Source organism: Myxine glutinosa, chromosome 2 (assembly GCF_964187855.1).
Source record: "Myxine glutinosa chromosome 2, kmMyxGlut1.1, whole genome shotgun sequence".
In the NCBI taxonomy this organism is placed as follows: Eukaryota; Metazoa; Chordata; class Myxini; order Myxiniformes; family Myxinidae; genus Myxine; species Myxine glutinosa.
Window position 1 is genome coordinate 76399013 of NC_136262.1, and position 25383 is coordinate 76424395.

Here is a 25383-nt window from a genome sequence, read left to right on the forward strand (position 1 = left end):
GTTGAATTTATTGGTTTCATGCTTTCGCATTCGCCGTATCTGCATTGCCTGTTTGCTTCTGGCCTCCCACCCGTGTGTAGCACGGGTATCTCACTAGTTATTTTAAAATGATAATACAGTACCACTGAATACTGAACTTTGCTCCATCCAAATCAAATGGGAAAAACTCTCCACAACATAATCAGCACATCCATACCAGTATACCACCTCCAAACTCTTGTCCGCCAGCATAACGTACCCTTCCTCAAAAAACGACAAAACATACCCCAACTCATACGTGCTGGTGACTTCAATGCCAAAGACCTTCCCTGGTCTCCTTGCAAATAACAACTAGGAGAGGCCCCTTCATCTTGTAACGGTTAGATACACTGGTTATTCTAAACAATCACAACTTTTTAACAAGACTTCCCCAAAGATGAAATGATAACCCCACTTCCCCTGACCTAACTGCACTATGCATTCCACTATTGTCACCAACAATTTAGCAAACTTGTTAAAAAACAGAAATGCACTAAAACAGAGAAACCCACAAACTCCAACAGACAGATACAATGCACAAATTAAATCATTATATCACCAACTTCACCAATGCATTCAAAACGAACAAAACTGCGAAAAGTCCAAATTTTTCCTTGCTGCTCAGATTCGTCAGGGCAGTGCGCTCACAGTCAGAGTGCTGATCGGTCCCCATGGAACGGCCCTTCCCCTCTTGTGTCTGTCTCTTCTTTCTCTCTAACTCTGGTGTGGCCCTGACTTCGTGAAGGTGGGGGCACACCATCCTGGATGTGTGGGATCTCTGGGTCACTCCTGGAAGATCGGCCGGCTATCTCCATGTCGCAGGCTTGTTCGAGAGGACTGTCTGGGGCTATACAACAACAACAACAACTTGGTATAAAATAGCCTTTTCCCTTGTGTTTCATATTTTACATCCTCATTGAGATTCACAGATAGACATGCGATATGTTTGTGAAGTGCAACATGCTTTATTTGTATTAAATCCATCATCGAAGTGACGGGTAGGCACAGCTTGTACCACCTGATACCAACGCTGGTTGTGCTTCAAGCATGGATATTGGTCTATTTGATAAAGCAAATCACACTCCAGATTATCAACTCTCTCCAAGTAATTTTAATCAACAGGAAAAAAGTGTAGTCATTTCTTTCAATAAAACTTGACCTTAGAGTCTGGTTTCGGATATTCTAATTACGTGGATGCTTTATCGTGCTAGCTCTTTATTATTATTATTTTTTTGTGTACAAGATCGAGGCTCTTGAAAGAGCTAACATTGATCACACAAAAAATCAAACCGATACATAAAACATATAATAAGGGGAGCGGTAGACAAGATGGGGAGAGATGGGGAAGCACACAAACACAATATATGAGAGCAGGGACATCGGGAGATCTGTGGAAGGGAGAGGGCTTGGGGGGAGGAGGCGTGGGAAGGGTGGGAGATGTATAAAACACAAGGACACCGCAAGGACTTCCAGGAAAGAAGTTGGTATTTCAAAAATAGCTCTCTATCGACAAGTGCTATACCTCTTTTGAGGTTGATAAACATCATTGTCAAGAGTGCTGATTTTATGATATGCCAGACTGAGTTTCAGTTTACACTTCAACAACCTGAAAATGGAGAACTACCAATTGCTGTGGCCTGGTCAGGTTATGATGGACAGGTTTTCTAATCTCACATTTTATGTGGGCTTTTTTAGTTGGGGAAAGCAGGCAAATCCCTATAACAGGTTGCCTGAGCACCTTGATAGGACCTCAGGCTCTTGACATCCATCAATAAATACTCGTGCTCATTTTATTCTGACCACGTGCATGTAGATTTTTAGCTAGCATCTCCTGATCTCTCAAAAATTGAGAATTTGTGTCAAATGCCCATTTACTATGAGGCCTTCTCCTTGACTGGTTCTTCTGCTTAGGTAAAGCACCACATGCACAGAACAATAATCCAGCCTCTCGATGTGATCTATCAACCTCTGCTGTAGCCCAAGTATCAATGACAGATGATATTAAGTTGCACAGTAATAGTACAAGCACAGTAAAAAGTTGTCAATAAAGTTGTGGTGTAATTATTTCATTTTTCCTATTAGCTTGTCTGTAAACTCTTCACACCCAGTGATAATGCTACCTGTCACCATCTTTGGAAATACCTGTATTTTTGCAATTTGAATATTTTTTGGAATTTTTACAAAAAAAAACGTTTGAAAAAAATGTAAAAAACCCCAATTTTTTTTTTTAATGAAATTTGACATTTTCGGAAATATCCACCTTTGATTAAAAAACCCTGGATCCACAATGCATGGGCTCCGGATTAAAGCATCTCGAACTCACTTTTTCCAGAGACCTATCAGTGAACATTATCAATACCACATGAAGGTAGAGTTACAGTCACGTGAAAAAGTAAGTACACCCCATGTAAAGTTTTGACTTTTTCAACATATTTCAACATACAGCTATTTGATCTTCATTTCAACAATATTGATAGATAAAGGTGATATAATACAACAAATATCATGAAACATTTACATTTTGTAGTCCATTGTATAATTTAAATAAACATAAATGCAAATTTCGCATGTGGAAAATGTAAGTACACCCTTGGCTCTAAAAGGTTGTATTGCCCCCTTTGACAGAAACACCTCAAGTAGGCGTTTCTTATAACTGTCGATCAGTCTCTGACATCGACTGGGAGAAATTTTTGCCCACTCCTCCATGCAGAATTCTTTCAGCTGTGCGATATTTGAGTGGTTTCTTGCATGCACAGCTCGTTTCAAATCCCCCCACAACATCTCGATGGGATTTAGATCCGGGCTTTGACTTGGCCATTCCAGAACCCTCCATTTCTTTCTTTTCAGCCATTCCTTGGTGGATTTACTGGTATGTTTAGGGTCATTGTCATGTTGCAAGGTGCACTTTCGGTTGAGCTTCAACTTTCCGACAGATGGCCTCACATTATCCTCAAGCACCCTCTGGTACAATGAAGAATTCATAGTGGATTCTATGATGGTGAGCTGCCCAGGCCCTGATGCAGCAAAGCTGCCCCAAACCATAATATTTCCTCCATCATGCTTTACAGTTGGTATCAGGTTCTTGTGGTCAAATACTGTCTTTGGTTTTCGCCAAACATGTCTTCTGGTGCTGTGGCCAAATAGCTCTACCTTTGACTCATCTGTCCAGAGCACATTGTTCCAGAAGTGCTGGTCTTTGCCTAGGTGTTCATTGGCAAACTTTAGTCTTGCCCTGATGTTCTTTCTGGACAGCAAAGGTTTCCTCCTGGCACACCTCCCATGTAGATCAAATTTGTGCAGCCTCTTTCTAATGGTAGACTCGTGCACTTTGACATCAACAGTGGCAAGAGCTACCTGCAGGTCCCGTCATGACATTCTGAGGTTCTTAGAGACTTCTTTCAGCATCGTGCGGTCTGCTCTCGGGCTGAACCTGCTGGGGCGGCCTGGCCTGAACAAGTTGGCAGTTGTTTGGAATCTTCTCCACTTGTAGATGATCTTCTGGACAGTCGAATGATTGATTTCAAATTGTTTGGAGATCTTTTTAAATCCCTTTCCAGACTCGTCGGCATCTATAACCTTCTTTCTGAAGGCCTCAGACAGCTCTTTTGATCTAGGCATGGTGACGCCGCACACTTCAACAACAAAGAGCACACCAAACGAAATGTCTGAGGTTTAAATAAGACAGGTTCCTCCAAGATCCTCTCTGACGATGTTCAAATCATTTGCACCTGAGCTGGTGCACCTGATTCTAATTTTAGGTATTTGAAGTAGTGATAAATGTAGGGGTGTACTTACTTTTTCCACATGCGAAATTTGCATTTATGTTTATTTAAATTATACAATGGACTACAAAATGTAAATGTTTCATGATATTTGTTATATTATATCACCTTTATCTACCAATATTGTTGAAATGAAGATCAAATAGCTGTATGTTGAAATATGTTGAAAAAGTCAAAACTTTACATGGGGTGTACTTACTTTTTCACGTGACTGTATAGCGGGGAAAATGGCCTTAAAACGATCATTCATTCATATATATATATATATATATAGATATATATTTGTATATATATATATTTTTTTTTTTAAGAAACAGGAAGTAAATTCCTGCGTGGGGCTCATGTGAAAAAATTCTGACAACCCGGGACTCGAACTCAGGCACCTCAGCACTTACGCGGTGACAGCCCACTGAGCTATTGAGTCTCCGGGATATCCTCAGAGATTTCTCACACGAACACTGCGAGCTTTATAATGGCCGATATACTTACATGCCTGCTAGGCAGACCCCGGATGTGAGTGTATGTATGTGTATGTAAGTGTCTGAAAGTGCACTGAAGATGAACTCATCTAACAATTTAAGAAACAGGAAGTAAATTCCTGTGTGGGGCTAGTGTGAAAAAATTATGTTTATACAGACACGTGAAAAAGTAAGTACACCCCTTCTAAAGTTTCGACATTTTCAACATATTTCAACATACAGCTGTTTGATCTTCATTTCAACAATATTGATAGATAAAGGTGATACAATATAACAAATATCATGAAACATTTACATTTTGTAGTCCATTGTATAATTTAAATAAACATAAATGCAAATTTTGCATGTGGAAAAAGTAAGTACACCCCTACATTTATCACTATTTCAAATACCTAAAATTAGAATCAGGTGCACCAGCTCAGGTGCAAATGATTAAAACATCGATAGAGAGGATCTTGGAGGAACCTGTCTTATTTAAACCTCAGACATTTAGTTTGTTTGCTCTTTGTTGTTGAAGTGTGCGGCGTCACCATGCCAGATCAAAAGAGCTCTCTGAGGCCTTCAGAAAGAAGGTTATAGATGCCTACGAGTCTGGGCAGGGATTTTAAAAGATCTCCAAACAATTTGAAATCAATCATTCGACTGTCCGGAAGATCATCTACAAGTGGAGAAGAATCCAAACAACTGCCAACTTGTTCAGGCCAGGCCACCCCAGCAAGTTCAGGCTGAGAGCAGACCGCAAGATGCTGAAAGAAGTCTCTAAGAACCCCAGAATGTCATCACGGGACCTACAGGTAGCTCTTGCCACTGTTGATGTCAAAGTGCACGAGTCTACCATTAGAAAGAGGCTGCACAAATTTGATCTACATGGGAGGTGTGCCAGGAGGAAACCTTTGCTGTCCAGAAAGAACATCAGGGCAAGACTAAAGTTTGCCAATGAACACCTAGGCAAAGACCAGCACTTCTAGAACAATGTGCTCTGGACAGATGAGTCAAAGGCAGAGCTATTTGGCCACAGTACCAGAAGACATGTTTGGTGAAAACCAAAGACAGCATTTGACCACAAGAACCTGATACCAACTGTAAAGCATGATGGTGGAAATATTATGGTTTGGGGCAGCTTTGCTGCATCAGGGCCTGGGCAGCTCACCATCATAGAATCCACTATGAATTCTTCATTGTACCAGAGGCAGCTTGAGGATAATGTGAGGCCATCTGTCGGAAAGTTGAAGCTCAACCGAAAGTGGACCTTGCAACATGACAATGACCCTAAACATACCAGTAAATCCACCAAGGAATGTATGAAAAGAAAGAAATGGAGGGTTCTGGAATGGCCAAGTCAAAGCCCGGATCTAAATCCCATCGAGATGTTGTGGGGGGATTTGAAATTAGCTGTGCATGCAATAAACCCCTCAAACATCGCACAGCTGAAAGAATTCTGCATGGAGGAGTGGACAAAAATTTCTCCCAGTCGATGTCAGAGACTGGTAGGCAGTTATAAGAAACGCCTACTTGAGTTTGTTTCTGCCAAAGGGGGCAATACCACCTATTAGAGCTAAGGGTGTACTTACTTTTTCCACATGCAAAATTTGCATTTATGTTTATTTAAATTATACAATGGACTACAAAATGTAAATGTTTAATGATATTTGTTATATTATATCACCTTTATCTGTCAATATTGTTGAAATGAAGATCAAATAGCTGTATGTTGAAATATGTTGAAAAAGTCAAAACTTTACATGGGGTGTACTTACTTTTTCACGTGACTGTATATATATATATATAGAAGGCTCCAATTACGGACAATATCGTCCTCATCGAGGCCAGGCCTTAAATAAAAGAGCTGCATTGATAGAAAAGTGAAGAAAGGGAGAATAGTCTAAGAGTTTTGAGCAATTAAAAGAGAGAGAATGTAAAGGTGAAGAGTGAAATGAGTAAGAAAAGTGCATGAAGAAAAGGATATGATGTTTGTTTGCAAGAAAGAGTGATTGAAGCTAGGCCGGTAGCTATAGTTTGCGTGAGACAGAAAGTAAGACAAGCAATCCTGACACGGAGAGTTAAAGATGGTCCTGGGCACCACTTTAACGCTCCTAAGTCCGAACAGTGGTACTACCCTGGGCAGTTGCTGTGTACAACCTACTACCTAAAAATACATATAGACAGTCCTTCCTCCTCCAGGCTGAACAGTTTACGTTTTCTATCCCACTGATCGGTCGGATCCCAATCCTGATTTTCACTAAAATCGAATCAATTCGTCCTCGTCACACACGCAACCTGCCCACCAAGTTTCATCGAATCAATCCGTCCATAACTTTTTGAGATATCATGCTCACAGACAGAGAGACAGACAAACAAATATGGCGAAAACATAACCTATGTCCACCCTGGTGGCGGAGGTATATAATCATAACAGAGGTCGTTTTACTTCACAAGCAGACTCAAAAATCATCGCACAAGTAAACTTAAACACCAGATAGACTGCTTGTATGCTCTCTGGGAAATATTGCCACATAATGTCCTAAAGCCCCCTATAGTGCAGGCATTTTACGCAAAAAAAAGGGTCAACCTCACACTAATTGCAACAGAAGCAAACTCAACTGATTTGTGTATCCTCAATATGTCCTGAATGAGGAAAAAAAAGTGTTAAGGAATTGCATGGGTGGAAAGTTTTGAAAAATGCATAAATATGATCCTACCCAAAAAACGATTTTTAGCATTTTCTGCTAGATTTGACTATGCTGTATTTTTTTCCTTGAAGCAAAAAAACATCTATATAATAATAGCGTCCGCTGATTTGACAGTCGAAGGCGACAGCAAGCCGTCCGCTGATTGGACATTCGAAGGTGACAGCAAGCCCTCCACTGAGTGGACAATCCTGAGCATGCATTTGTGCCGGTGTCATCGATCGCGGTGTACGCTATACTAACCTCATCAGGTGGGTTTTCCATAATTTCCTCCAGCTATAATAGTTAGCTAGCTATTTATTACATTATGTTACATTGTACATATTCTGCTAACTAGTTTAAACACGCCGCGCACGCCACAACTACAGTGCTCTTTTCTGAGTTATGAACCCTCTAACATCCTCTGCACATCCCTGACTAGGATCCAGTTCCAAACATGCACGTTTTCAACCGTGCGTGCATATTTTTCAACGTGCATATTTTTTTCCCACTTTCAGGAAATGGAGGCATATGAACAGTGTGTCATTTGCAAGCAGTCTGTGGACGGAGGAGGGTCGTCAGTATCAACACTTGGAGAGAAGGGAAGTTCATCTATCAACCAGGCCAGTAAAAAAAGGGGAGACAATATTCATGCTGTACCTGGTGATAAGATACACAAAGACTGTCGCTGGACATACATTAATCCACAACAGATAGCCAAGGACACCAGGCAACAAGAGTCAGAAACAAGTACAAGCAGTGAGAGTCCTACACTAAGATCGACTACAGGGAGGTTCTCTTACAGTACTGATTGCCTGTTTTGTGGCACACCAGCTCAGTTTGGAAAAAAGAGAAAGAAGCCAAGTGAAGTCAGTGTTTTCCAAGTCAGGACAATTGAATTCAAGGACACGCTTTTGGCAACATGTCGTGCACGAGGTGATGACTGGTCAGAGACTGTGAAGGCACGGATTCTGCATGTGCATGACCTACATGCAGCAGATGCAGTCTACCACCAGACTTGCAGTGTGAATTTTCGCACATACAAGCAGATACCAGTAGCGTATCAGACAAACACAGAAGACTCCAAGAGGAGGAAGGCTGGTCGGCCTGTCGTTGATGAGAGGACAGCAGCATTCTTGGAGGTTGTGAAGTATATAGAAGAAAATGATGACGAGCAGATCACCATAAATGATCTAATTGACCTCATGCAGCAGAAGCTTGCACACAGTGAACATGAACCATACGGTTACACCCATATGAAGAGGTGTCTGCAAAAACACTTCGGTGAGAAGATAATATACACCGACATCAATGGGAAACCAAACGTGGTTACCATCAGGACAACAGCCAGGGTGGTGCTGCAAGACTACTATGAGACACAGCAGAAACAAACAAACACAGAAGATCAAGAGAAGTTCAAGCTTGTGCAGGCAGCTGCAAAGCTCATCAAACAAGATATCAAAGACATCGGGTTATCCTATGAGTCTTACCCAGCTCTTGATGACATAGAATCGCAAGAGGCTGGCGTCAGATTTCTTCCAGATACTCTTCGCGTGCTCCTGGAAGAACTATTTGCCGGGACCAAAACTCAAGCCAAAGTGGCGGCAATTGAACAAGCAATGATGCAGGCAACTAGACCAAGAGTCATGTTAGCACCACTTCAGTTTGGGGTGGGCGTGCAACTATATCACCACTTTGCATCGCGGTTCCTCATTGATACTCTTCATCACCTTGGGTTTTGTTGCGCATACCAGGAGGTGCACCAGTTTGAACGAAATGCAGCCAAATTCCATGGAACAAACATTCCTGACCTATCGACAGAGTTTGTCCAATATGTAGCTGACAATGTCGACCATAGCATCCGCACGCTTGATGGCCTTGGTACATTCCATGGTATAGGAATGATTGCAGCCATAACCCCTGGAATTAGATCAAGGCAGCCAATCCCCAGGATCAAGGCTACTTCCTTGGATGTGGCAATGGTTGGAAGGGTACAAGTACGGTACCACAAAGACGAAAGGCACAATTTGACGGCACTGACCTACCAGAAGCTCGTCAACCTTCAGGTCCAGAACAGCTGTGAAAATCTTGATGTCCTGTGGAAAGCATCCGTCCTCTTTGGGTCTCCCAGACCTGCATGGTCAGGAATGATGCAGTTCGTGCATTATGGTGACCACCCTGGCAAAGCAACTGTTATGCTTCTGCCGATGATCGATCTGAATCCCAGTGATAGCACATGCATATTCTCGACCCTGACATTTGTTAGTGAGCATGCACGATGCCACAATGTCACCCCAATAATCACGTTTGATCAGCCACTCTGGTGGAAGGCTGTCATGATTATCAACTCTGAGCCAATGGAAAGTGATCTGAGACGAATAGTCTTGCATTTGGGTGGCTTCCATGCAGAAATGAGCTTCCACTTGATGGCCGCATCGGACACTTGATGGCCTCATCTGGGCTACAAGAACTGCTGGAGTTGATCTATGCCCCAAATGCAGTAATCCACATGATGTGTGGCAAAGCTGTTGCGTGAGCAGTTCGTGCACACTCAATTGTTGATGCAGCCCTCAATGCACTGATGCTATCAAACGTGTTCGATTTCCATCTACCACAGCAATCTGGAACTCCAGACAACAGTAAGGATGGAGAGTCAGAGTCAGCCGAAGCAGCTGCAGCTGCAAGGCCACCGGATCATCAGATAACAGATGGAAGCAGAGATGCGGACCTGGAGGGAGCTTATAAGATCTATGAGAAGCTGATAAATGGGGCTATATCTGCTGAAGAAGTTTGTCAGTCTGAAGTTCTAGTGAGAATCAAAGACCGCCTTCAAAAGCACATCGAGTCCACCAAGAAGTCCTCTAGAACTTCAGCTCTCTGGGTTCAGTACATGGACATGCTGGACATCCTACAAAAATACATCAGTGCAGAACGCACTGGAAACTGGGCCTTACATCTGCAGGCTATCCAGGACATGCTACCCTATCTGGCAGCATCAGGACACAATCTTTACACCAAATCTGCCAGGGTGTACCTTCAGCAGATGCACAACCTCAAGACTGAACACCCAGAAGTCCAACAACGTTTCGAGGAAGGGTTCCACGTGATTCGGCGAAGCGATCGCCTATGGGCAGGTCTCTCACCTGACCTGGTCATTGAGCAGGTTCTGATGAGAAGTTTAAAAACCAGTGGTGGGCTCACACGAGGGCGAGGGATGACGGAGCAACAGCGTCTGTTGTGGCTGCTATCGATGCCCGCCTGTGCAGAAGTAAACCAGGCAATGGAGGGACTCACGGGGGTCAACTACAACACTGGAGAGCAGAACAAAGACATGAACAAAGCAAGGCAATCCCGTGACTGGAAGGACACACTGACAGTTCTCAGTTATCTACAGGAGCACAATCCATTCAGCAATGACCCTAGTTTCCGGAATATTGCCACTGGGGAGAATGCCCTTTCCACCGTCAACGTTGATACAGCACAGTCCGTTGGCACTGCGATACTGAAGTCCATGGATGGACTAACACCTGCTGAGTTCACCTTCAAGAGGAAGGATCAAGCTGTCACTCTCGGCATGAAGTCTTCTGTAAGGATCGATGGAGATCAAATTCAAGTTGATCCACAGCTTCTCTTCCAGAGACTGGTCATAGTGGCACAGAACAGTGATGAACTCGAGTCAGCCCTCAAATATGAGCTATGTAGCTATCCCCCAGCCCTATTTGATTCCTCTCTACTGCTTCGAGAAGCAAAGAAGCCAGCCCTCGCCGACGCCATCTGGGGTCTTATCGGGCCTCATGTTCCAGCAGATAATGTAGTTGATGGCTGCCAGTATGTCTTGGATGGTGGAGCACTTCTTCAACGCATCCCATGGTCCCATGGATCTACTTATAAAGACATATGCCACCAGTATACGGAGTATGTAACGAAGAAGTATGGCAAGGCTGTAGTGGTGTTTGATGGGTATGAAAGTAACAACACAAAGGACATGACACACCACAGACGGTCAAAAGGGAAGATTGGTGCCACTGTGACATTTACAGCCGACATGATTGTCACAATGCAGAAGGAACAGTTCCTGGCCAACAGGCAGAACAAGCAGCAATTTCTTTCCATGTTAAGTGAAGAACTGCAGAAGGCAAACTGTGAGACATACCATGCCTCAGGAGATGCTGACCTGCTGATTGTGCAGAAAGCTGTGCAGTGTGCTACCACCAACAATACTGTGCTAATGGGGGGTGATACAGACCTCTTAGTCCTTCTCTGCTACCATGCAAGCCTGGACTCCCATGACCTGTTCTTTTGTTCTGAGTCAAGGAAGACAACAAAGAAGCCTCGCATTTGGAACATCAAGGCTACAAAACAACTACTTGGCCCAGACATATGTAAGCACATCTTGTTCTTACATGCAGTTCTTGGATGTGACACTACATCTCGCCTCCACGGGATCGGGAAGGGAGCTTCCCTCAAGAAATTCAAAGAAAGCGACATATTCCGAGAGCAAGCCGAGGTGTTCTATGCACATTCAGCCTCTACAGATGATGTTGCAGAAGCAGGAGAGAAAGCGATGGTGATTCTCTACAATGGAACATCAACTGACACCCTGGACTCCCTCCGATATCATCGGTTCTGTGAGAAGGTGGCATCTAGCTCTACTTACGTTCAGCCACAAGTCTTACCACCAACATCAGGAGCAGCAAAGTTTCACAGCCTGCGTGTCTACTTGCAAGTACAAGAATGGAAGGGATCTACATCTGGTACATTTACATTTTACTGTGTGCCCTGATTGCTGCTATGTTTATTTTTGTATTTTAGTATATTAATTTCAGTTAATATATTAAGTTCAATTACTGTGATGTTCTGTGTATCTTGTGTATTATTTTCACTACCTTCTGTATCATTGCTGCTGTGACAAAACCAAATTCCCTGTCTTATCTTACAGATGGACCTCGTCCTACAGAGTGGGGATGGCAGAAGTGTGTCGAGGGGTTTGTGCCAGTTCAGACAACCCTACCCCCTGCTCCTGAAAAGCTTCTGCGGGTCATCAAGTGCAACTGCCAGGCTGACTGCAGCACCCTGAGATGCACATGCAAAAAGAACAATATCGAGTGCACTCCGGCATGTGGAAACTGCAGGGGATCCAGCTGTACTAACTCAATACAGATGCCCTGTGACGACGATGATGACATTGTGTAGTGTTATATGTATTCTGTACACATATTTAATTGGTTCAATCGTTTGATCAACAGTTGATCAGTTATGTGATGATGTGATCACAATAAATTCTCATCACTGATACTCTGTATGTGTTTTTTTTGCTTCAAGGAAAAAAATACAGCATAGTCAAATCTAGCAGAAAGGGCTAAAAATCGGTTTTTGGGTAGGATCATATTTATGCATTTTTCAAAACTTTCCACCCATGCAATTCCTTAACACTTTTTTTTCCTCATTCAGGACATATTGAGGATACACAAATCAGTTGAGTTTGCTTCTGTTGCAATTAGTGTGAGGTCAAGTCACATTATTACTGGACTACTATTGATGCGATAAGGACAGGATAAAGGTGTTCCTCCACTTCTGACCACTCACAGGATGAACTGAAGGATATACCATTGCTCACAAAATTACATTCTCTTGGAAACTTCCCGGGATTACGTTGGCGGTTTTCATTGCCCTTCTGTAAACCTCACAGGATTATATGAATGTTTGAATCATTGCATTCTTTTCAGGATTGCATCCGAGTTCGCATCTTCATGCCACAAACAAATTTGGGCTCAACAAATAATTTTCGTCACTATTCTGAAAACTACTCTTTTGAGTAAAATCATAACTCGATAGGGTAGTTTTCATCATTTTTATTTGCAATTTTCATCATCATTCTGGAAACTTCCATTCTCTATCAGACTCCATGCAAATGGCTGAGATCACACATAGGTTTTGCGTCATCCTTCTTAAAAATCACACAGGAATGCATCAGGGTTTGCATCATCTTTCTTAAAAATTTCACCGGAATGCATCTGCATTGCATCATCTTTCTTGAAAATTTCACAGGAATGCATCAGCATTGCATCATCTTTCTAGAAAATTTCACAAGATTACATCAGGGTTTGCATCATCTTTCTTGAAAATTTCACAGGAATGCATCAGCATTGCATCATCTTTCTTGAAAATGTCACAGGAATGCATCAGCATTGCATCATCTTTCTAGAAAATTTCACAGGAATGCATCAGCGTTGCATCATCTTTCTTGAAAATTTCACAGGAATGCATCAGCGTTGCATCATCTTTCTTGAAAATGTCACAGGAATGCATCAGCATTGCATCATCTTTCTTGAAAATTTCACAGGAATGCATCAGCATTGCATCATCTTTCTTGAAAATTTCATAGGAATGCATCAGCGTTGCATCATCTTTCTTGAAAATTTCATAGGAATGCATCAGCATTGCATCATCTTTCTTGAAAATGTCACAGGAATGCATCAGCATTGCATCATCTTTCTTGAAAATTTCACAGGAATGCATCAGCGTTGCATCATCTTTCTTGAAAATTTCACAGGAATGCATCAGCGTTGCATCATATTTCTTGAAAATGTCACAGGAATGCATCAGCATTGCATCATCTTTCTTGAAAATGTCACAGGAATGCATCAGCATTGCATCATCTTTCTTGAAAATTTCACAGGAATGCATCAGCATTGCATCATCTTTCTTGAAAATGTCACAGGAATGCATCAGCATTGCATCATCTTTCTTGAAAATGTCACAGGAATGCATCAGCGTTGCATCATCTTTCTTGAAAATTTCACAGGAATGCATCAGCGTTGCATCATATTTCTTGAAAATTTCACAGGAATGCATCAGCATTGCATCATCTTTCTTGAAAATTTCATAGGAATGCATCAGCGTTGCATCATCTTTCTTGAAATTTTCACAGGAATGCATCAGCATTGCATCATCTTTCTTGAAAATTTCACAGGAATGCATCAGCGTTGCATCATCTTTCTTGAAAATTTCACAGGAATGCATCAGCGTTGCATCATCTTCATTGAAAATTTCACAGGAATGCATCAGCGTTGCATCATCTTTCTTGAAAATTTCACAGGAATGCATCAGCGTTGCATCATCTTTCTTGAAAATTTCGCAGGAATGCATCAGCGTTGCATCATCTTTCTTGAAAATTTCACAGGAATGCATCAGCGTTGCATCATCTTTCTTGAAAATTTCACAGGAATGCATCAGCGTTGCATCATCTTTCTTGAAAATTTCATAGGATTATATCAGGGTTTGCATCATCCCACAGGGAACCCTACAGTGCTTATTATAATTCAGAGATTTCTCATTCCTGTGTGGTTAAACCTGAGAACCCTGAATCCAATTAAACACAATGGACACCACTTTATGACAGAAAGACTTGTAAATGAGAGATAAACCATTTTTACTGTTTCCACTTTTGTTGTCAGCACTGAACATTTGCCTACATGGCACCACCAAACCTTTACCAGCATTTACTGCCTGTAAATGTTCCAAATACTCAAGGAAGTAAGAACAGAGTCGGGGTAATGGATCATTATCTGGTTAATGGTGGCATGACATGCATTTACAATAGTTTGAAAAGTTTGAGGGCATGAAAAGATCTGCTAAAAGGTAAACAAATAGAAGTTAAAGGTAGATTTGATGGAGAACAGAAATCCCCTAGCTGCTTACACTCATAATGAATAATTGGAGCACATTCATATTTCCAAGCCTCCCCCCCAACCCCACTCCCCACTTTGCCACTACCACACCCCCATATGGCCATATGTATGGTTCTTCGTTTTACAAATCATAAGCATGTCTCATAAACAGCATGACAGAATAAATCAGTGACTGTTGGCAAAGCTGGAAGAAACGTTTTGATGAGGAATGTGTAGTAACCGCCGTTTTTGCCACGCGCTAGTGGGAAGGTGTCCCACAGAGCGGCATCGGCAAAGGGAGACATTAGAAAGGAGAAGAGCGAACAAACAAGGAATAATTCACAAGGCTTAGCAGTTTCATGTAGGCCTACGGTGGACAGCCTGCCTGCACTTTATAAGCGCTTACACAGGAACACAGTTGCCAATTCCTGGCGCTACACTCTTGCCAAATGACTTCTGTTGATCTGCCTTATCAGCGGTCAGAGGCGGCGACACCTGCCTCAGTTGCAGCACCCACGCGTTTCGGGCCTGTAGTCAAGGCCTGTAATCCTGGGCACCCTGATATCCCTGAGGCGGACGATTACAGGATTAGGCCACGGTGAATTCACACCTTTATTTTCATCACGTCCCGAGCAGCTGAATGAGACCGGCACTCTGCGGGGTGTGCAGAGATCCCCGAAGCGAGAAAATTCATTTAGAAATAATGATTCTGGTCTGCACGGGGCCTGCTCATGTGCGGCTTACAGAGGCCCTCGGGGAAAAGGGAAGAAAAAAAAGAAGCTCAAACTATGGGCGATAGTCGCACAAAATGAAAGGGTAGCCACACTTTATATTGTGGCTGTGGAGTTATGAGATATGGTGTGAAGGTTTCTACCTGGTGTAATGCTTTATGATGTAGAGAAGAGAAAATTTCTTCCTCTCCAACTCAACTCTGCAGGAAGTGGGCGAAGTTTAAAATCACGATTTTTACAAAGGAGGTGACTTGAGAAAGTTCTCATTCTCATGATAGAAATCTTTTGGCAAAAGTTTCAAACATTCCCTTCATGTGCTACTTCTTACAAGGTTGGTACATCAAACAAAAACGAGACCCAATCCATAAGCCCCCGCTTCGCACCAAGTCCAACGGGGGCTAATAGAAGAAGAAAATCCTTTCAAATTAATGTTAAATTAAGGTATGCATGAGAAATGTCTGCTTGTTTACAGCAGTATTTGAATTTACTTTGGTAAGGGGAATAAGGCTCATGGAAGAACCGGCGCACAAATCACACACACACACACACACATACACACATACAAAGACAGACACACTGGACTAGACATTTTTCAAAATATCAAATAAACAAAGATGGCGATCTTTGGAGAAGCGGCATAACCTTCCGGAGCACTCTGGGTGCCAGTGACACCATATTGTGGCATTCTCACAGTTTGCAGGTCATTGAGAAGAAATATATCCCCTCTCCCCACAACCGCACCACCCACCCATGGGAAGCCAACCCACGATGTGTTAGATAGAGCATTGACAAACAACCAAGTTATGGTTGTTTGTCTGTGTTCTATCCTCGAAATGCTGAGTGCCAAGTGAGGAAGCATTATGTGCTATTTTTAAAAAGCCTTCGATATGGCTTAACCAAGGTCCCCCCCCCCCCCCCTTTCCCATGCCTCCTCCCCCCAAGCCCTCTCCCTCCCACAGATCTCCCGATGTCCCTGCTCTCCATCTTGTCTCCCGCTCCCTTTATCAAATGTTTAATGTGTCAGTTTGTCTTTTTGTGATCAATGTTAGCTCTTACACGAACCTCGATATTGTATACAAAAAAAACGAAAAAGAAAAATGTTGGAATCGAACCGGCGACCTCCCAGAATCATCTGATCGAGGTGTAACTAATCTAGTCTAATCTAATCTGGTCTCATCTAAAGGATCTGGTATAATCAAACTTAATGTAAAATTTGATCTATAATGAGGATTTCTACCCTTTTCTATTTCCTCATATGAATTTTTGAGAAAATTAATGATTTAAAGAATACATACATAACTTTCTCACATCTTCATCACTTTATTCCCTCTTCAGCTTTACAACCTCCTGAAATCCCCACCTCGAGAGCAACCCAACATTTTGAGGAGACGCCATTATTAAAATTGCAAATTCTTCCCTCCATTTGCTGCATAATTAACAGGATTTTCTGATTACTGTTGCTATTTTGTTATTAAGAAAAGGAATATTATGCATTAACGCAAGCAGCGGTTAGGCTCAAAGTGACTGTACCACACAGTGGGGGAGCAACATTTAATTTCCATCTATTAGATAAAAATGACGCAATCGTGCAGAAATGCATTCTTGAGGCAAATTTCATTTCACACGAGATGATCAGATTTTAGGCTCAATTTCCGCTAAGTAAAGTCACCGAAATGTACAAAATGCTATATTCGTCAAGAAAAACATGTCTGGGATTAAAATCTCAGGAAGGCATGCTAAGCTTGTATTATTAATGCACGTAATAAGTTAATTCCTCGTTGTGAATTGGGATTGTGATAACATATCGCTGCATGTTGCCCGTGAGTGGCCAATTCTTATCACACTTGGTTACAAGAAACATTATTTATGAGACCATAGTTGCCCAATTAAAGAGAAATCATCCCTGTTTTTATATAGACATATTGGGCCGAATTTACGAAAATTGTTTAGCGAGCGTCTTGCCAACACACACCTAACCCTTAAATACTGAGAAAAAAACATTTGTACCTGCACAGCTAATTACCAGTTTAAATAGCAATTTACGAAGGGAGATGAACATCCGTTTAGTTGTGCATGTATAAACAGCCGATTGGCCTGTGAAATCACACCCATATCTCCACCATCCAATAGAAATAATGCACTTGCATAGAATCAAAGCGCTATGGCCAAGTGTTGGAGAGGATTCACCACATTGCTCGGCATCGTAGGTTGATCCAGGTAATCTTGCTTTAGATTCAGCAGCCAATGAAATGTTTCGTCTGAGAGATCCATCCATCCCTCCTTTGACATTATCCATCCCTCCTTCCACTCATCCATCCTCCATTCCACTCATTCATCCTTCCTTCCACTCATCCATCCAACTCAACATCTCCAAGCCTCCATCCATTTTCCTCCATAGTTCCTGCTTCGAGAATATAAAGCACTTATCAGTCACCTCGCAAAGACTATTGTCATCTATGAGAATATACAACACCATTATTAAGTACACATGGGTTATGAGTCCTTGTAGTGTCCATCTTGTTTATATTGTCGTGTCCACCCTGTAATTAAGACATCAGGGTGACGGATGGCTGACCGAGCTTCACCTCCGAGGCTTTTACCCAAAACTATGGTGGTGCTATCTCTTTAGCACGCGAGGGAAACGGAGTTCCCTGGTCGTATTTGGACAGACGGACGAGACATGGGGGGTTATCCGATCCCCACAGATAAATAAACATACAAGACAGGCACGACAAGGAAATGCAATAAATAATGGTTTAATGAAAATAATCGCAATACAATAAAAAGGTGACACTAAATTCCTAAATTGAGGGACCCTCCATACTGACTCATATCATGTTTCACAGATGCCCCAATGGTTGTCCGGTGGGCTATATCATACCTGTCCATTCGGTTCGACCCACGTCCATAGACCAACACAGCATGTCAGGTCACCACATGCTGGTTGTCCCAAAGTCTCAGGAGGAGGGTGTCAGGTCGCATGCCCGGGCGGTCACCACATCAGGCCCTTGTTGGCCGTCCATGGTGCCGCCACCAAAGCGCGACCTGCAACACCTCCCCTAGATATGTATATATCTGATATGTATCCTAGTAGTCCTCATGATACACCATACCAGGCGGCCATGAGTCACCACCTCGGACCCCCAGGGGGGTCTCATCCCCCTCCAGGGTCCAGTGACCCTGCCGGCCCGAGACACTCACTCGGGCGGCACCCTGATGGACAAGGGATGCCACACTCCGCCAGACTCCCCGTGGGACCCAGGTCATACCACAACACCCATGGTCGGACCCCACGTCCAAATCTCGCCAACACAGCACCCCAGCTGGCTGGCACCAACCAATTTTGAAAGGGGCAAATTTTACACGAGGCCGACCCCAATGACCTCTCCTGGTCCGAATTTTGCAGCCCGGGGACCAACTTCCACCACGGCTGCTCCAAATTAAATTCCCATTTCAATTTGAATTTAAATTTCCTTTTTAAAATGTTGGCCTCGCGTGCCCAACCGCAGCTGCAGGTTACAACCCCTTTCTTGGGTTTTTATGCCCCTCCCTGCAGCTGTTCCAAATTCACGAAGGGGATCACTTTTTCCGAGGCTCTATTTCCCGACTCCTCCATGCCAGAAACCAGCTCGTGGCCAATACACCCTCCCCCCCCCCGCCCCCCCGACTGGGTATTCAATTTCAGAGCCTCCAGTGCCCAATATTGTTGTTCGTGTTGAGGGTCCCCTCGGTCACTTTTTACTTCTTCCCGGGGATATTTGACGGACCAACTAACCTCATCTCCAGACGCTGTTGGACCCGAGCAATCTCCTCCTCGATGGTATTGTCCAAAGGGCTCGGCTGCTCCTGTGTCAAATCATTATCATCATCCCCAGTCAATTGTGGCCCCAACAGATCTTTATCTATAAATGCCCGCTCTTGTTCTGTTACAAGGGCCTCCAATATTTCTACCTCTTGCTCCGAACCACTGTTAGGGTGCTGCAAAAATCCCAATTCCTCTCCCTGCTGGTACATTCTGGCATCCACACAGGTCCGACAGCCTTCCAGGTCATTTCCGGTCAAACATTCCCTATTGACTTTCGAACATTCCCTCTCCTGTGCCCCAACTTTATCAGCCTGGGTTTCACCCTCTTCAATTTTCAATTCAGTCTCCCCACTACTTTATCAATTCGTTCAGTATTTTTTTTCCTGTCTTTCCTTATTTATTCCCTCCATACATCAATTTTTGCAGTTTGGGCATTCATTTTGTTTTCCAATCATTCACCTTGGGCACTCATTTTTCTCTCCAATCCATTAATTTGTCCCTTTCCATAAAATTTATTATCATGGCCTGGAAAGCCCTCGGGTCTGTTCCCGGTGTCCCCACACTCCCTCATTGGGGAGGTGGGAGGACTAACGCTCGGGACGGGGGAAGCTCCAACACTACCTTCGTCAAATTCTACCCCCGGCCCGCTCCCATGTTCTTCAGGACCCTCCATCTGCTTCAGCTATTCCTTTCACGTCCACCATTACGTGCTAGCCGGCAGTTCCCACTCGCGCGTACTTTACCTCAGAAAAAAAAGATTTTAAATTTAACGCCTTGCACTCTTCGCGACACCAATCAACTATAAAATTTGGACACCCCAATCACTACGATCACCTCCCCATTGACGAAAGAAAGACAATCGTTAAAAATTTAGATTCCAAAAGCTGGGCGCAATTTGCCCTCAGCGGGTGCCGAACTCTCAACCCTCGGACACCGGGTGTCCATCGGGTCGGAATCGCACTAGCTGACACCAGTTGTCACTGGTGTCAGAAAGTTTGTATCCCACTCCTCGACACCAGTTGTCATGTCCACCCTGTAGTGAATACCTCAGGATGACGGATGACCGACCGAGCTTTACTTCCGAGGCGTTTACCCAAATCTATGGTGGTGTTATCTCTTTAGCACGCAAGGGAAACTGAGTTCCCTGGTCTTATTTGCATGGACAGATGAGACATGGGGGTTATTCGATCCATACAGCCAAATAAACATACAAGACAGGCAAGACAAGGAAATGCAATACATAATGATTTAATGAAAATAATCGCACTACAATAAAAATGTGACACTAAATTCCTAAATTGAGGGACCCTCCACATTGACTCGTATCCAACACAAGGGAATGACAAATGAAAATAAATGCGTAGGGTGTTGCATTGGCCGATACTCCACCTGGCATCTTTGACCGGTCCCTGAACCACAGCGCAGGAACCGCACAAGATGGTGCGCAGTCACGCCCAGAGCAGCCACCGTCCCATGAAGCAGCGGCAAAGCTCCTTCCTCCTCTGCTCGTTCCACGCTCCACAAAGGTCCACTGTTTCTCAAGCGCACAAAGACGTAGTGCAGCCATCACAAAGCCAGCACCAAAGAGTGTGTATCAACTGTGACCGCTCGCGATGAAGGCCAGACCAAGAGAGAGACAGGGAATGCGTCCACTCGCAATGAAACCCAGCGCAAGAGGGAGAGAGAGAGAGAGAGAGAGAGAGAGAGAGAGAGAGAGAGAGAGAGAGAGAGAGAGAGAGAGAAAGAGAAAGAGAAAGAGAAAGAGAAAGAGAAAGAGAAAGAGAAAGAGAAAGAGAAAGAGAAAATGAGAATGAGAATATGCGTCAAGAGCCCCGAACAAGAGTGAAACAATATGCGACCAAACTCCACGTAGCCCAGGACGGGAGAGAGAGCAAGATGGCGGTCGCTTCGTTTTTTTGCTCCTGGTGCTAGAATGTTCGACGATGACGTCACTCTCTCAACAATCACCGTCACCACCCGCTCACCTCATCCAATCTTCCTTCGGTGTGTGGCCTCACGGTCACTCTTTGCGCCCATCGAGATGATTCACTGGGTGGTGTTGGTGGTGGTGTCCAGATCCGGCTGGCGATTGTGTCATTTAATTTAGGCACTGATCACATGGCTGGTGGAGTGGTGGTGTAAGTGTTATAAGAACAAAGGGAAAAACTACAGAGGCATTTCCACACAGGAAATCTACCCCTATACCCTAACTAATGAGCATAGTTCCATCCCTCGAATGGAGACATATAATGAACCAGTGGTTCTTAACCTTTTTAAAGGCACCGAACCCTAACAAAACCCACCGAACACTCACGGAACCCTTCAAATTTGACCAAAAAATTAAGAAGAATTGCATCTTAATGCGTTTTCTGTTCTTCTTTTCGGGAGGCAATCTGAGAAATGCATGGTTTTGTTTTGGCAAGGGCCACCCTCAAATCATTTTAGCATGCAAGCCTGCTCCTTTTCTTTGTTTTAATGTCCACCAGTTTCGAAAATGCATGCTCGCAGAGATACGTTGTAACTAACGGCGTGAGGATCTCAAGGGCAATTTTAGCGATGTGAGGATACCCTTCCATTTGGCGGCACCAAAACATTGAGAGCGTTGTGCCGAACAGTTGTTGTTGAGTCTGGCTCTGCTGAAGTTCGATTACGTCGTCGAGGTATTGGTCGTTGACATCTGCCATTGCAATGTCGAAAGTAAACGGCTGCCGCACCCATGCTGGGTATTGCTCTTGGTTGGGGAAGTAGCCGTCGAATGACTTTCCCAGCTCATCCAAGTGTGTGGCAATCGCTTGCTTCAGCTCCCCCGGTACAGCAGTGCCTCCAACTTCAGACTCATCTTCGATCCCGCTCACGCACTCGTCCAGTAGCGAAAAGTTCGCGAAGTTGTCGTTCTCTGTTCGCCGCCTCCACAACGGTAACTTCTTTCGGTAAGCGCTCAGCTTTTCTTCAGATTCGATGACATTCACTCCACCTCCCTGCATCTGCCAATTGAGATGATTGAGTGCGTCGAAGATGTCAGCCAAGTATGCCAAGGCGAGGATGAACTCTGACTCTTGGAAGTGCGTTGCATGGCAATGCTGATGTTCTCGCAAAAACAGGGCTAATTCTACACGCAAGGCACAAACACGGGTCACTAGCTTCCCTCGTGATAACCATCGAACGTTAGAGTGGTAGAGAAGGACTTCGAATTCAGAGCCGATTTCATTGCACAGCTCTTTGAAGATGCGATGATTCAGAGCACGGCTTTGCACGTAATTCACAGTTTCAACGACGATTTTCAGAACATTGGCCAGTTTTGGAGGCAGGGTTTTTGATGCAAGCGCGTGTCTGTGCAGGACGCAGTGCATGACGATGATGTGTGGTGCATCGGCCTTCACCATCACTCTAAAACCGGAGTTGCATCCCAGCATGGCTGGAGCTCCATCCGAGCAAACTGCAGACACCATGTTCCACGAGAGGCCGTTGCTTCTGAAGAAGTCGTCCACAAGCTTCTTCACGTCAGCTGCCTTCATCTTGTTGTGAGAGGCTTGCAGAACAGAAAGTCTTCCTTGATTTCGTCTCCTTTGACATAACACACAAATAAGATGAGCTGGCTCAAATTCGAAACGTCGGTGGTCTCGTCGAGTTGAAGGCTGAATTTCGGCGGGCTCGTGACTAAATCTGCAACTACCTGGGCGAGGATGTCGTCGCTCATGTCGTCGATTCTGCATCTGATGGTGTCATTTGAGAGTGGAACGACAGACAACTTGTTTTCAGCAGCTTTTCCCAGCATGATGTTGGCCATCTTCAACGCGGCCGGTTTGATGAGTGTCTCGCCAACGGTGTGCGGTTTGCCCTGCTTTGCGATCAGGTACGCAACTTCATACGACGCAGTGAGGATCGGTTTGTCAATTGGAATGAAGCCGAGAGTGGGCAAGGCAGCACGCGATGAATCGGACTCTCTTCAATTTGAATTCATCCTGCGCTGCGTCTTTGTACTGCCCCTCGTCGTGCAGTTTTTTGAAGTGTTCCCGTAGTTTTGCTGGTGCTAGGCTGGAGTTCCTCAATTGACATTGCAAAGCATGCATTGAGGACGCTGACTTCCGTCCCATTCCGTCAAACACGTGAACCCATACGTGTTTGCGACGCACGTAATCCTCTGACCACTTCCTTTTTTTGCTCGACATACTGCAAAAAAAAAAAAAGAAGTAACAAACTGATCTTAATTGAGTTCGGGCAATATGACAAAAATTAAAAAAGGAACATGCTTTAAAATATAATCAGTACCCCTCTGAAAACTGAGAAATTTTAACGAAGAAAACATAACTTATAGTTACGATGACGGGATTTATTATCTACTCAACTCTATGTCACCTCAAATCCCATTATAATATTACATAGAAAACTACGAATTGTTAGTTTTGAATTGCGACCAAAGGAGTTATATCACCTCCACCTAATTTTCTGAGTAATTCAATCATATTTTATAATCACCATCCACTTTTGACTTTAATATAACTCTGAACCCGCCCTGCATATCCACAAACATTTCCAACTTACTTTTCAATTAATCAGTAACTCCAAAGTAAGGCGCGACCAATGACGCACGGCACACGGCAAGCTAATCGAGGCTAATCACTGGAATTTCCGAAAACCTGCAAAGTCCAAAATCCAGGAAGTAAGTAAGCAAGTAAGCACCATCAACAGAATAATTAGCAAGTTTCTCATTGATTCAACTTACTATAGTCAGTGTGAAACAACTTATCTTAAACACAGACCAGAGAAACCATGAATGGGATGGGAATACAATTACAAATAACATTTCCATTCGTTCGTAACATACATAGCAAAATAATAATAATATTAATAATAAGAGTAATTACACATAGATTCAAAATTGATACAAAACTAAAAATAAAAAAACAAATTGCAATGCGTTTCGGAGGACCTCCGCCGAACCCCTGAGACTGGCTCACTGAACCCCTGGGGTTCGGTCGAACCCAGGTTAAGAACCACGGGCTTACACGGACATCCGAGCCTGACATAATTACAGGAAGGTTTCCCTTTGGGACATTTGGGGCACACTACCCGATACCATCCTATCTGGACTAAGGTATTTCATTACCTACCTCCACAAATGTAACAATATCTTGCACCCCACCCCAGCCCTCTCCTTTCCACAGATCTCCTGATGTCCCTGTTCTCTACTGTTGTTGTGATTGCCTCTTTATCCCCCTCTTGTCTTCCACTCCCTTTGTTATATGTTATATGTGTTAGCTCTTCTATGAGCATCGACTTAGTATACAAAAAATATATATATCTGCCACCTACGGCTGCTTAAAAACCCAATTATTCAATGAAATAGGACTGATAATGACAACCAAATTGCTACTCGAGCAAGCGGTTATCATCACCATGTTGTTGTAATGGCTGCTAGACTTGTATGATGTACAGAAGACATCCAATGCCCTTGAACACTTTCAGCAGCGCACACTGCATACAATTCTGCACATTTTCTGGAAAAACTGAAGAACAAATGGCAGCTTCCTTCTCAAAGTCAACTGTATAAGCATTGAAATCATGATCACCAAAGCTCAATTGCAGAGGACTGGACATGTGCTTCAAATGCCCGACTCAAGATTGCCAAAAAGGATATACTTCTCCCAATTATGCATTGGACAGAGATGTGGTGGTAGGTACATATGTGCAATACATATAGGCACATATGTATCTCAAGTACCTGTAAAGGACTTCTCCATAATTTTATATCCATCTGCAGAGGAAGCAGAAGTATTCAGCTCTGTACATGACAACTATTATGCCACTTGTTGGACATACTGTCACACTCATATATGAGGGATTTCCAAGAAGGATTGGTAACATTGGGTAACATTTCTCCAATCGCCACAATGCTCTCTTCCTGACGAGAGCATTGTGACATTTGTCCTTTATTTATTTCATGCAACACTGAACACACATTTGTCGTGGCTGATGGTCCAATGGTCCATGCCGTTGCCAGGGACACTAAATAGAATGGCACATTGTGAGCGTATATTGCTGCTATTGGAAAGAGAGTTATAACCCTGAGAGGTTATTATACTTTGACTCAGGGTGCAATGGCATACTTTGTTGGAAATAAACCTGAAAAAAGATCTTTAATTTTCCTTGGCGAATTGAGTACTTGATTTAATGCGTGTGGAGGATGTCGTAAGGCTTGTCCAACCACTGTGACGCTGATATGCTTGTCTTG